This window comes from Pelodiscus sinensis, chromosome 2 (assembly GCF_049634645.1).
Source record: "Pelodiscus sinensis isolate JC-2024 chromosome 2, ASM4963464v1, whole genome shotgun sequence".
NCBI lineage: Eukaryota > Metazoa > Chordata > Testudines > Trionychidae > Pelodiscus > Pelodiscus sinensis.
The window spans coordinates 89,767,290-89,781,162 of NC_134712.1; the positions used below are offsets into that span (position 1 = coordinate 89,767,290).

The following is a 13,873-nucleotide window of genomic DNA, read 5'->3' on the forward strand; positions in this document are numbered from 1 at the left end:
TCTTTTGTTATGGTAAAATGAAATATTTGTGTCATAGAATCAGGTATTTATGTAAATCTGAAGTGCCCAGTGGTACATAGAATATTGGAACCATCAGAAAAGAGCTTCTAAACAGAAACTTTCTACATTTTCAGTAGAATCCAGACAGTTTCAGGATTAACACAGAGATGGCACAATTTGAATTTTAATGTAGATTTAGCAACCCCACATATTGAGAGTAAAACAGTACATACTGTTTCACTTATTTCTTACCATTTGGTTGTAAATTGAACATAAATTCATTGTATCACCAGCAATTAACAGTGGAGGCTAATTTACAAGAAAAACAGACAATGGCTTAAGTATGAAAAATAGATTTAAAAAATCATGTCTTTTTTCTGATATTAATTATTTTGGTCAGAAAAGCTGCATATATATACACACACAAACACATACAGAATGAACTTTGATTTTAATGAATTAATGTCTTCAACTGAGCGTATTAAATGTTACAGGGAGTTTTACTTATTTAACATTCTGCATACTCAAAGGAATAGGAAAGGGAAAAATTGTCCCCTCAAACCTCTAGACTGGCATTACACCATTCACTGTAAACCCACTCCATTCCCATTGAAGTGGGTAGGTTCTAATCGCAGTTATATTGATATTGGCCATCCATGCCACTTGGAGGTGGTTTGTATTTGCCCCCATTAAGCTATAGTCAAAGTGCCTATACAAATTTAATTCATTACCCGGAGACGAATGTGGTTATATTCAGAAGTCCCAGTAGACCTGCAAATGTTAATGTTAAGAAAAATTTTAGAAGAAACCAAACCATTTAAAGCACTTTTCCACTGGGGATCACTTTAAATGATCTGAACAATTTAAGACAGACTCTGAAACATCCATATTTACTGTGCATGCTATACTTCAGCTTGTTCTGAATACTGAACAGTTACACTCTGAATTTATATAATGGAATCCCATCGACTTTTAATGTTGCTTCTTGCAGTTAGTCTGTACAGTACTTCCTTCTCGTAACCACATTTCCGTTCATTAAAATAACCTTGCTTTACATGCACATTAAGGCCCCCGGTCAGGAAACCACTTACACATGTGCTTAGCTTTAAACATTTGTTTAAGATCCATTGACTTCAATGCAAGTTTTAAGCATGTGTTAAACCTTTACAAATGTGGCTGATTTCCTGAATTACAGCATTATTGACACTGATTTGGTCTGGTGTAATATTGAATTAAATTACTTCATTCTTGTTACTGAGGTTAAAGTTTCAGCAACGTATTGGTTTACAAAAAAGAAAAATAAATCTTGGGAAAGAAGAAAACATAGAAAAGCAATATAAATAAAAATGAGCAAGAGAAAAAGATGATGTGAACTGGTATTGTCTTGACCATTATTTCTAATTTTGTAAAGGGATATCTCAGCTACTCATCCATCCAGCGGTCTGCCCTACAGAAATCTTTATCAAACTGCAACTTTAAGCAGACAATAATAGTGACTGATGAAGAACACTTTTAAAAGTCTCAGAGGGGTAGCTGTGTTAATATGTAACTTTAAAAACAATGAGTAATCCTGAGGCACCTTAGCCCTTGTCTATACTAGGGAGATATTTTGAAATAACTCTCCTTATTTTAAAATTATAAGCAGCGCATCCACACTACCAAGCCCGTTATTTTGAACAACAGGCTGGTTATTTCGAAATCTGTACTCCTGCTTTCCTTGGGGAATAAGCTTATTTCAAAATAGTTATTTCAGGAGTTATTATTTCAAATTCAGTTATTTTGAAATAATTTCCTAGTGTAGACATGCCCAAAGAGACTAACAAAGTTATATAAAGTATCATGAGCTTTTGTGGGCAAAATCACTTCTTCAGATGATCTGGAAGCCCATCTTGAAAAAGTGTCATCACTGAACATCAGTGAAGCCTTTAGCAGTGAACAACTACCATCGACATAGAACACTACAACTGGAAGGGACCTTGAGAAGTCATCGAATACAGTCCCCTGCCCTCATGGCAGGACCCAGTACCATCTAGACCATTGGTCCCCAATCTTTCAGGGCTGCCGGGTGCCAAAACAGACCCAAGTGGAACTCCTCTTGTTATGCCCTTCCAGCAGGATTGTGAACCATTAATAACTACTCTCTGAGAACGGTTATCTAGCCAGTTATGCACCCACCTTATAGTAGCCCCATCTAAGTTATATTTGCCTAGTTTGTTGATAAGAAGATCATGTGAGAGCATAGGAAATGCCTTACTAAATTTAGGTATACCACGCCCACCACTTCTCTCTTATCCACAAGACATTTTATCCTACCAATATATATGTATACAGGACTCAAAAAACTATGTAATCTACTCGCCATGGGCGAGTAGATTCCAGCCCGGCTCTCCATTTACTGGCGGTGCGTGCATACGCAATGCGGCTCTTTCACATGCTCAGTGTGGGGCTGGCAAGCGGCTTTTGCCGCCGTTTGTCAAGCCCTGTATGTATATATAAACAGCAGTGAATGTTGCTGGTATTTTTTTTAAAATAAATTTCACCCAGCACTGGCACTAAAACACAATGCCAGGGCCTAATAAAATTGTGAAGTTCACTAAAATCATGTTATGTGCTAGTAGGAATGGGATGGTTGTGGCATGGTATAGATTTTCATTTGCTCCCTTTTTTGTAAAATAATTTTCCCGTGCTAAAGCCCTCTACCCATGCTTCACTGCCTCTACCTTTTACTGTAAAACATTTCTTTGCCCATACTCAACTGCTTGCTTTTTGTTCATTTATGTACCCCATAAGCATGAAGTAGCCAATCGTTAAGGCCCTGATTCAGAAAAGCACTTAATCTCATGCTTAATGTTAAATCTGTGAGTAGTCCCATTGAATTTAGTGGGGATACTCGTATAAATAAAAGTGAGCAAATGTCTTTAGCAATTCCTGGGTAAAGGTCATTTAATAGTCTGTCGAACATTCTAAATATAACCATAAGTTTTCTTATACTATACAATACTGGTCTGCCTGTAAATGATTGTAGACATGTCAAGGCAGGTACCTATTCATTGTTCAGCTCAGATCACCCATTACAATTGTATGATGCTATGTAAGAATTATAGGATCTTGTCTTTTGAGCAAAACAGCCAGAACTGAGCAAGATGTCTTGATACATGTGTGCTATCAGTGGGGTTGAAAGTACAAGGAGAGAGGCAAGCAATGATAATGTTATTTCACTTTAATAGTTTCATAGATTTTATTTAACTAGTCTTTAACTGTTTTCAGGGAATTAAAGGTTAGAGTGGATTTGGACCCAGTTTATTGCACTCATTCTGCATTATAAATCTTTCATCATTAAAATGATCAGATCAAACATAGTGCTGCAGTCTAGTACTTTATAGACTTCTACAGAGACAATTAGTCACAGTAATTACTTTGACTGCTTTACATTTTCTCTCACTACCATTTCACCCATCCTGTTTCATCACTTCCCAGATCTATTGATGTGCACTAAAATATTACGAGAGATTTTTTGGTTAGATTAAACTTACAACAACAAAGGAAATATTAGTAAATGAATGCAACATTAAAAATAAACAAACAAAAACAATCCTATGTACCCTCCAAGAATCTATTTCTTGGTATTAATGGATTAATGTTCTTCAAGAGCAGGTTCCTATGAGAAAATCATTATCAACCATGTAGTGCTGCAAGCTATTTTGGATAATTCAAATGGAAAAATAATAATTTATCTAACCTGTAGATAAAAAATTTGAACAAAAAAACCATATAGAGCAGAGTGGGCAACCTGTAGCCCATAAGGATTCTATGTGTGGCCCACCACATATTTTATTTACCATCGTCCATATGCAGGATTGCCAGATTCTGCTGGTTGTCATCTGTGTAGGTTTTTTTCTCTACTAGTATTACTAAAGTGACATGTATGTAAAGCAAGGGCATGTGAAGTAAGGTGCAGTCTAATTGCGCACATTTCCTGTAAGAGCTGTACACTCCCTCTGCATCCAATCAAAGCGCTGCTACGGTTCAGTTGACACATCCTGCAAATTCTAGGTAAGCAAGTGCAGTTAGCAAATCTTAAAATAGTCTTTGAAACAATTGTGTGGCCCTTTGACATGAAGGAGGGCCACTCATGTGACCTACTCACTAGCCCAGGTTGCCCATCGCTGATAGAGTTTATAGAATATGGTTGTATAATCTGTAAACACATAGCACTATTGTATCTATTTCTGATTTTTTTTGTTTAAATGCTCCAAAAATGTTGATGGAAAAATATACTTTTTTACATGCCCCTAATTTCTAAGTATTTTATTCATGTTTCAAATATTATGGCTTACTAACAGAATAAATACTGTGGCAGAAATAGCTTTTGTATGGTTAGGTCTGCTTTTTTAAAAAAATTTCTCTTGTATGTATCCACCAAAGCAATGCTCAGGCGTAGAGATGTAAGTGACTAGTCAAGTAGTCACTCCCCACCCCCTACTTGCTGCCTCTATCAGAAAGAGGCAGCAAGGAGGGGAGAAGAGGGAGTGCTAGGAGAAGCCAGCTTAAAAGCCAGTTCCCTCCAGCTCTGTGGAAGGGGGCAGGAGCGCAGCAACAACGTTCCCCCTTTGAAATATACAAGAGTTCCCACTAGGCTCTTGTAAATTTCAAAGCAGAAATGCTTCATGGAGTCTGGGGTCAGTGGGGGACTAAGGTTCCCCCAGTGGCCCTGAACTCCACATGGCATTTCAGTCTTCAAAATATACATTTCAAAGGCGGAATGATGTACAGCACTTCTACCTTTGAACTGTAGCAAGAGTCAGGCAGGTTCTTGCTACATTTCAAAGCGAAAACATCCCCTTATCACTAATTGAATAGTCGATGGAAAACCAATCGACTCTTTGGTTAGTTGATTAATCTCATTTTAGCATCCCTAGTCAGGGGAAGAGAAGAAGTAATAATTTTGAAGAATTGTACTTTTGTGTAATAGACTCCCTCTCCCTCTCTGCCTGAAGTACAGAACAGAATCTTGTAATGTCAAAAACAAATTTGACATTAAATAATTAATAAAAGGAAAAGGAAAAAAAATCACACTTTTCCTCTAATATTCTTCAAACTCCATAAAAACAGATGCAATAAAATCATAAAATTTCTGGAAGAGTTTGCTCTTTCAAATGTAGTCTCCATTTACATTATGTTAGCTAGTACTTGTGGATGGTTTCCAGCTTTAGGAATAGAGGTGGGAAATGGGATTTATTTTACATATTTTGGGGAAGTAATTTGGGGCAATAAATTAACTCTGTCAAATACACTTGATACCTCTGGCTGCACACTAAAATTGTAATCTCAGAAGCTGCTCCAAGTGTGCTGACCTAATGAAGTCAGTAGGCTCTGTACAAATACAGGGATCCTTTTACATGGAACACCTTGTAGGATTGTGGTCTGTAGTGTTCATTTGTTACACAGCATTCCTAATGCCCATTCATTTTTATAGGAGCTGTACATGTGGAATATAGGGAGAGTGCAGTTTTACACAGTTGGATTGCAAAGCTGAAATAGAGAATACTTGGCTTTTGTTTTATAGTTTCCGTGCTTCCTGGCAACAAAATAAAGTAAGGCACTGGACTAGTTAATACACGGGCTAAGTAAATAATATCTGAAATCATGGTGGACTGTGGCTAGACATGGAGCATGTGATAAAACCTGTGGAATTCCGGAAGAGAACTGTGGCTCTATCTTGACCTCAAAAGTAGATTGAAAGGTCCAAATTTGCCACCTTCAGCTAATGAGGATAATTATCTATCAGCCTTTAAGTAGAATTTTACTTCAGGCATATTCTTACACTATTTATTTTCATAAGCACTTATCTGAGCAAGGGTGAATCACTGAGATTTGTTTGATCACAAAATGGAATGGGTGTGGATTAGAAACAGCAGTAGTTTATAGTGTTTAGGTCAGAGAGAAGTTATATGGTATCATTTCTTATCTGGTGAAATACAGAGTTTGAATATTGAATAGTAGTCTGAGTATGTGAAGGAATATCCACAGTAAAAATAGTCTTATCAATGCATGAGATATTTCTAGAAAAAAATGGAATAGCAACCAGATTTGTATCCATTGCAGTATGAAGGCAATTTCTGAACAGGAGAAAAAGGCTAAATGTATCCAGTGTAGTGCTCAATGCAAATTATTTCCCCTGTTCTAACTTACAAACTGATTTACTTCACTGGTGTTGCATGTGTATAAAAGAGGGCAAACTTTGGTTTTGTATGTGACCACACAGTTTTTCCTTCTTACTTGCCCTATTTTCCATTATATAAATGTGATATTGCCTATGGGTTGTTGTCAATGCCATAGTACAGAATCATTGCTTTTTCAAATTAAATATTTTGCCATTAGTATGTGAAGATGTACCATATCCAAATGTTTTTTCCCACTCAGAGCTGCCAAACTCTCATTTAAAAGCATGAATGTCAAATGACCAGTCGGTATCATGATGATGGCCCATTAAAACTCCTCAAGAACACTCATGGACTACATATGCCACTCAGCTCCATCTACAAGAGCAACTGCTTCTGTGCTCTTCCTTTAACTGAGTTAATCTTAATGGGCTTGTTGCACATTTCCTTGCAGTCGCAGTGCTCTTATTAAAATGGGAATGGGGGAAAGCAGAGGTTTTGGATTGCAGCCTCTGCAGATGTAGAGAATGGAGAGGATCCAACAAGGAGATTTATATCTCTGGATATGTGACATTACATATTATGTATATATTTAGTTGAGTGACATTGCTTGAGAGGAAAAAATTGTGTACATGTTACTGAATGTGTGTGAGTTGGCTGCCCTTATCACATCCAGTGTTCTGTATTTTCTTATTAATTATTCAATCACAGTCTTTAAATGACAGTACCTCATATTCCTAGGGGTTCTCTGTCATCTGAACTTGGTCTTTCATTTAGAAGCCTTGAGGGTGTATTTAGATTATACAGGCAGTCCCCGGGTTACGTACAAGATAGGGACTGTAGGTTTGTTCTTAAGTTGAATCTGTATGTAAGTCGGAACTGGCGTACAGAATCAACTTAAGAACCCCAGGCATCCCAAGTCAGCTGCTGCTGAAACTGATCAGCAGCTGATTCCAGGAAGCCCGGGGCAGAGCAACTCTGCCTCGGGCTTCCTGTAGTCAGCGCTGGTCAGTTTCAGCAGAAGCTGACTTGGGGACGCCTGGGGCAGAGCAGCTGGGGTGCTGCTGGGTTGCTCCAGTAGCGCCGCTCCTCGGTGCTACTCGACCAACCCAGCAGCACCCCATCTGCTCTGCCCCAGGCATCCTGACTCAGCCGCTGCTGAAACTGACCAGCAGCGGCTGAATCAGGACCTGGGGCAGAGCAGCTGGGGTGCTGCCGGGTTGGTCCAGTAGTGCCCAGAGCGGCGCTGCAGGACCAATCGGCAGCGCCCCAGCTGCTCTTCCCCAGGGTCCAAAACAAAAGCCTGGTCTGCTGGGGGGGGCACACTAGCTGCGCCCCTCCCCAGCAGACCAGGGACACGGGGAGCAGAGCCGCAGCGGCAAAAGCCTCAGAGGCGCGGGACCCCGCCGGGTGCCCCTGGTCTGCTGGAGACGGTCTCCAGCAGACCAGGGGCACCGGAGCAGCTTACAAACGGGGCTTTCTCGCCCCGGAGCTCGCAGGTAGCAATCCGCCACCTCGACCTCTGGGGCGAGAAAGCCCCGTTCATAAGTGCAGATCCGACATAAGTCGGATCCGCGTAAGTCGGGGACTGCCTGTAACTGAATTTTTTTGAGGAGTAGGTTTAAAAATATTGGTACTTCTTCAGTGGATTATGATTGAATAATAATCTATCAACTAATACAGATGTCTTTGCATCAACATTTCTTTATGTTAGTGTTGAGATGGGTCCCAGGGTGTTTAAAAATATATGTGATATTAGCACCGTATAATACCAGCTGGAAAGGGATGACAGGTTTGGTGCTTCCTAGAAGTTCTTTGGCTACTTAAAGATTGAGAGTACTAGTACTATTAATAAAAAGGGGAAGTCTTTTTAAAAGAAATTTGTAATGCTTGTGGAAGTTGGAGGCTTGGCAGTGTGGGAAGGTGAAGACTTCCTTATTTACAGTATTGGTGTTTCATGGCTTTTGTAGTGCATGCATCACCAAATTGTCCCATCAAAATGTTTCAACCCTTGACCTGTAGGCAGCAGAACAGACAGGATCACTGGGCCCCTGGGTGAGGTTGGGGAGGGATGACTTTGTGCCCCCAGAAGGAGTGGAGCCTCAAGCAGAAGGGGCATGTCTAGAGTAGCCAACTACAAGTACTGCCTGGATGACCCATTACCCCACCCTTCCTCACCAGCCCTCAGAGCTGTCCAGACTGTGCAGCATGGGGTTGTAGAGCACAGTACACTGTGCTCTCACAGCAAGTCTAAAGGGCCAAGGGCTCTGACCGCTGCCGAAGTAGCAACAGCGGTAGCTGGGAGCCTTGGGCCCTTTAGCATTGCCAGGCCTGGGGGCAAGTGCCTCTTTTGTTCCCTCATCAGAAGGCCTGCCTGTAGGAGTGAGAGGACAGATGAGTCTTCTTGTCTGTTCAAAATTTGGCCTTGAAATAGCAGCTGTATTTCTTGTGAGGAAAGGAATAAAGTTCTTATTTTTTATCTCTCTGATGCAGCACCTATTCTCAGCTATAGCTCTAGCACCATAAAAGGGCTATAATGCTTCCCTAACAGGATGAGTAAATAATCATCCAGTGTTAGTATCACACTGGGTCACAGCTGAGAATATCAGATTCAGGACAAACTGCTGAGAAATAAGGCAGTATCACTCCCGAACCAGTGGTTATTCTATCATGAGATATACCAAGCCATTAACAAAAGTAAAAGTCTGTCTCACCACACTGGTTAACAGTAAGTCTAAAATGCAGTTTCCTTAGGCATTCCAGCCCTTGTTTTACCATCCAGAGGACTCTAGATGGGTAGAACCCTACCAAATTTACTGCCATGAAAAACATGCCACAGACCATGAAATGTGGTCTCCCCACATTAAATCTGATCTTCTGTATGCTTTTGCTCTACACATTGTATTTCTCAGATTGGAGGTCCTGACCCAAAAGGGAATTGCAGGGGGGTTGCCAGGTTTTTTTAGGGGGGCCGCAGTATTGCCACCCTTACTTCTGTGCTGCTGCCTTTGGAGTTAGAAGGCTGGAGAGTGGTGGCAATTCACTGAAGGTTCAGCTTTGCAGGCAGCATCTCAAAAGTATGCATTGCAATAGCATCCCATACCATCCTTATTTCTGCAGTGCTGTTGGTTGCAGCTCTGCATTGTTAGCTGGGATCTCAGCTAGCAGCGACTACTTTCCAGTTGCCCAGCCCTGAAGGCAGACCTGCCACCAGCAGGAGCACAGAAGTAAGGGTAACAGTACTGCAATCCATCTCCCAACAATAACCTTGTGACCCCTCCACTCCTTTTTTGGTTAGGACCTCTACAATTACAACACCATGACACTTCAGATTTAAATAGCCAAAATAATGAAATCTTGGGATTTTAAAAAACCCATAACCATGAAATCGGCCAAAATGAACCCTGGATTTCAGAGAGTCCAAATGATGAGTGGTTATCAATAACCAATTTAATAGCATAAAGGATCCTTTAATCCCTAGAAGCCAGCCACATGGCCAGGTCAATTTTTAACTCAGATTACTCAATCATCTATACTATTGCCAATCCTTTAATATTATATTGTAGTATTGCAAAATCTAAGACCTGGTCTACACTAGACAAAAAGGTCAAATTAAGATACACAACTTAATTACGTAGTAGGAGTCAATGCATCTTAATTTGCATTTCTGCACCATCCACACAGTAGGAGGCCAATGTAATAAACACTCCCATCAGTTTCCTTTATTCCTCATGAGGAGCAGGAGTACTGGCACCAACGGTTGTGCCCTCTGAGTTTGATTTTGAAGGTCTTCACTAGACCCTCTAAATTGAACCCCAGAAGATCAGTCATGGCAGGATTGATCTTCTGCATAGTATAGACATGGCCTAGGGATTTATTTATAAGAGGAAAGAAAAGAAAGGAGAATTACATTTGTTAAGGAAGTCATATACATATAATTATTGCAAAAGTCTTGGATCAGGTGTGTAGCAGTGATATTATACACTGCTATCTTGTAAAATTTGTGGTAACTTGCAAAAGTTTGGAAAGTCCTCTGTCCATAGTAAATATGCTCTTTTTAGTTGAAATACATAGTCCAGAGATCATAGCAGGAAAGAGGCAAAATGGAGATGCTTCCAGGGTCTTTTTTACTTTTATTCCATGTGGAAGTTCTGCTTAGTTTGGGGGAAATTAGAAGATGGAGTTCCTGGTCATATGAGTAAGTGACATGCCCTTGCATGTTTTGATGACTCATAGATGCAGCCATTACACATATTTTGGCCAAAGGATCAACAGGAAGGGTGAGCAGGTAGGGACAAGCCTCTGCTATGGCCTGTTGTGAGATTTAAATGTTATTTAAAGAGCCATCAGCTTGAATAGTTAATCTACAATGTGCTAGTGAAACTGTATGTAAATTACCTTGTGGCTATTCTCTCAAGAACAAAAACATTTGAAATACAGATTTATAGGGTCACTATTCATAACTTGAGATACAAAAATGACACATGCATAAGAAACAGGATAATCATAGTCAGCAAATCATAATTTACCACTGATACCTTACATGACATGCATTGTTCAAGATTTGTTGCAATTGTCTAAGAGTGGCAATATTAATTATATAAATGGTCTTATTTCAGTCATACAGCATTGCAAAAGCAAAGTCAGTTGGCTGGAGTAGGCACAGCCATCCCTATGCCATTCTCTCTGACTGCCCATTATATCAGAAGGACTTCAGGGGCAGGATATGATGCAGAAATCATCAGCAAGCACAGAGGCCCTTAAAAGTCCTCTCAAAACTGGCAGAATTTAGAACAGCACTACTCTAAGTTACTCCAGGGGCTGCAGTGACCCATGGCAGACTTGGAAGTTAGTGAAGCACAAAAGTTGCTGGAAGCCATATTTCCTTCCATTTTACCACTTAGTTGTGCTGCTCAGAACTCTGGAATAGCTGAGAAGCTGAACCCGTGACTAAATTTTGAAGAAAAAAAAAGGTCTTATTCTTTACCTTGATCTGTGCATGTGTGCTTACTTGTATTTTTCCTTTTTTTCTGTTGCACCTGATTCTGCTGATTCTCAACCTTATAAAATGTATTGCATCCTTCATTGCACCTCTTAATATATGATTTAACTCTTAATACACAATTTTTTTCCTTTGAGACATAATTTCTTTGTAAGCAAGGGTACTTACAACAAACATGTGCAGTTACATGATGTTTGTCCAGCAACAGAAAATGAGATTGACATTTATTTTTGGCTTATTTTCTCTTTTGCCATCTCCATTGTACTTTTTTTTCCCCTTCCATTCCTTTTCACTTTCTATCTCTCCTTTTATTTTTCCTCTTGACATTTGCTGCCCCAGTGCCTCTCCTCCTTTTTCTGTTGCCCGTCTGACCTCCATGTTTGGTGTGCCTATCCCTTCTTGTCGACATTTGCTTTTCTCTCACTCTCCCCATATATGGTTGGCCGTATCCTGTCTACTCTATTCTTTTTTCCCTGACTTCTTTTCTCCTCGTATCATACTGCCCCACTTCCTGACCCATGTGTCTATGTTCTCTATTATCTCTGGATTTCTGATCATGCCTGTGCATTGCAAAGCCAATACTAGTCTCTTTTTCCACATATACTCCAATTGGCACCTGTTCCTCATGTATCTTCAGAGCAGTGTCCAACAGATGCTATGGTGTTTCCTTTTGTGTTGCCCATAGTGAATGTGTGTTTACTGTTGTTCTTCTTCCGCTACTTCTATGCAGTCTCTGCTCTTACATGACAATAGAAAGATCCCATAGCAACAGAGCCAAATACACATGGCTAGTATGTGCCCTTGTAGCATAATTATCTACATTGGTTCCATTCAAGCATTGATGGCATAGCCTTGTGAACCAAGACAAAAGCTAAACCTTTCAAAAGTATATTATTTGAAATAGGTTTTTTTCCTTAACATACCCTCATTAAGAGTATACTTATTTTTATACATCCATTTATATTTGATGCTTTTCTCTTTTCTTTTGTCCCTTCTCTATATTGGTTCTTATTCTAAAAAAGAGAACGTAGAATCGTGTTTTCCCCTTTTTATCCTAGCATTGTACAGCAATGTAACATAAAATAAAGAAAATAAAGAAGGAAACATTTGCCCTCCAGGAGTTGTTCCGCAGTGTTCTTTGGGAGCAGATTGCTAAAAGAAAATCATTATCATCTGAGAAGAACTGTGGCTAGCTCCTGGGTGAGAGGTGAATGATGTGAATTACAAGCCTTTGCTGATGTCAGTTATGTGTATTACAATTATCTATTTCTATTTCTCATGACTTTGTGATAAGGAAAAATGGCAAATGATGCGATATGGTTAGATTTTCAAAAGTGTTCAGTATTCAAGAACTCATTTTGGGAACTGTAAGGTCAATATGTGGGTGAGAGGCAAAAAGAGAGAGCACCCTCATTGTAGCAGGAACATGACAAGTCTCCAAATCAAATTTAACTTTGACACTAGCATTACATAGACCATATTTCATTTCAGATTTAAACTTTTACTCAGGGTGGAGATTTTTCCAGTTCACTCAGTCAGTCACTTAACCCTCCCATATAACAAACATTATAAAAGTACAGGACTATGTAGAACTTTAAAGACTAACAAGATGGTTTATTAGATGATGAGCTTTCGTGGGCCAGACCCACTTCCTCAGATCAAATAGTGGAAGAAAATTGTCACAACCATATATACCAAAGGACACAGTTAAAAAAATGAACACATATGAAAAGGACAAATCAAATTTCAGAACAGAAGGGGGATGGGGGGAGGTAAATGTCTGTGAGCTAATGATATTAGAGGTGATATTTGGGGAAGCTATCTTTGTAATGGGTAAGATAACTAGATCCTTTCATAGAATAATAGGACTGGAAGGGACCTCAAGAGGTCATCGAGTCCAGCCCCCCGCCCTCAAGGCAGGACCAAGCTCCGTCTACACCATCCCTGACAGATGTCTATCTAACCTGTTCTTAAATATCTCCAGAGAGGGAGATTCCACCACCTCCCTTGGCAATTTATTCCAATATTTGACCACCCTGACAGTTAGGAATTTTTTCCTAATGTCCAATCTAAACCTCCCCTGCTTCACTTTAAGCCCATTACTCCTTGTCCTGTCCTCAGAAACCAAGAGGAACAAATTTTCTCCTTCCTCCTTGTGACACCCTTTTAGATATTTGAAAACCGCTATCATGTCCCCCCTTAATCTTCTTTTTTTCAAACTAAACAAGCCCAGTTCATGAAGCCTGGCTTCATAGGTCATGTTCTCTAAACCTTTAATCATTCTTGTCGCTCTTCTCTGTACCCTTTCCAATTTCTCCACATCTTTCTTGAAATGTGGCGCCCAGAACTGGACACAGTACTCCAGCTGAGGCCTAACTAGTGCAGAGTAGAGCGGCAGAATGACTTCACAAGTTTTGCTTACAACACACCTGTTGATACAACCTAGAATCATATTTGCTTTTTTTGCAACAGTGTCAGACTCAGGTGTAAAGTGTCGAATTTTAGCATGAATAAACAGTTCATTACCCATTACAAAGATAGCTTCCCAAATTATCATCTCTAATATCATTAGCTCACAGACATTTACCTTCCCCACCCCATCCCCTTTCTGTTCTGAAATTTGATTTGTCCTTTTCATATGTGTTCATTTTTTTAACTGTGTCCTTTGGTATATATGGTTGTGACAATTTTCTTCCACTATTTGATCTGA

General features: G+C 39.8%; 1 protein-coding gene and 1 long non-coding RNA gene across 7 annotated transcripts in view; one reads left to right on the forward strand and one right to left on the reverse strand.

Moving 5' to 3' along the window:
• LOC106731765 (uncharacterized) overlaps positions 1-13,873 on the reverse strand; it is a 74,730-nt gene that overhangs the window by 46,912 nt on the left and 13,945 nt on the right. Inside the window, exon 5 of one of the 5 annotated variants that reach the window (XR_012901564.1) lies at positions 435-771. The exons of the other annotated variants lie outside the window; for them this stretch is intronic. This is a non-coding gene — a long non-coding RNA (uncharacterized LOC106731765). Of the gene's footprint in view, positions 1-434; positions 772-13,873 lie in introns of those variants that run through there. 5 annotated transcript variants of the gene reach the window in all.
• CDH7 (cadherin 7) overlaps positions 1-13,873 on the forward strand; it is a 116,694-nt gene that overhangs the window by 39,922 nt on the left and 62,899 nt on the right. The window lies entirely within an intron of this gene.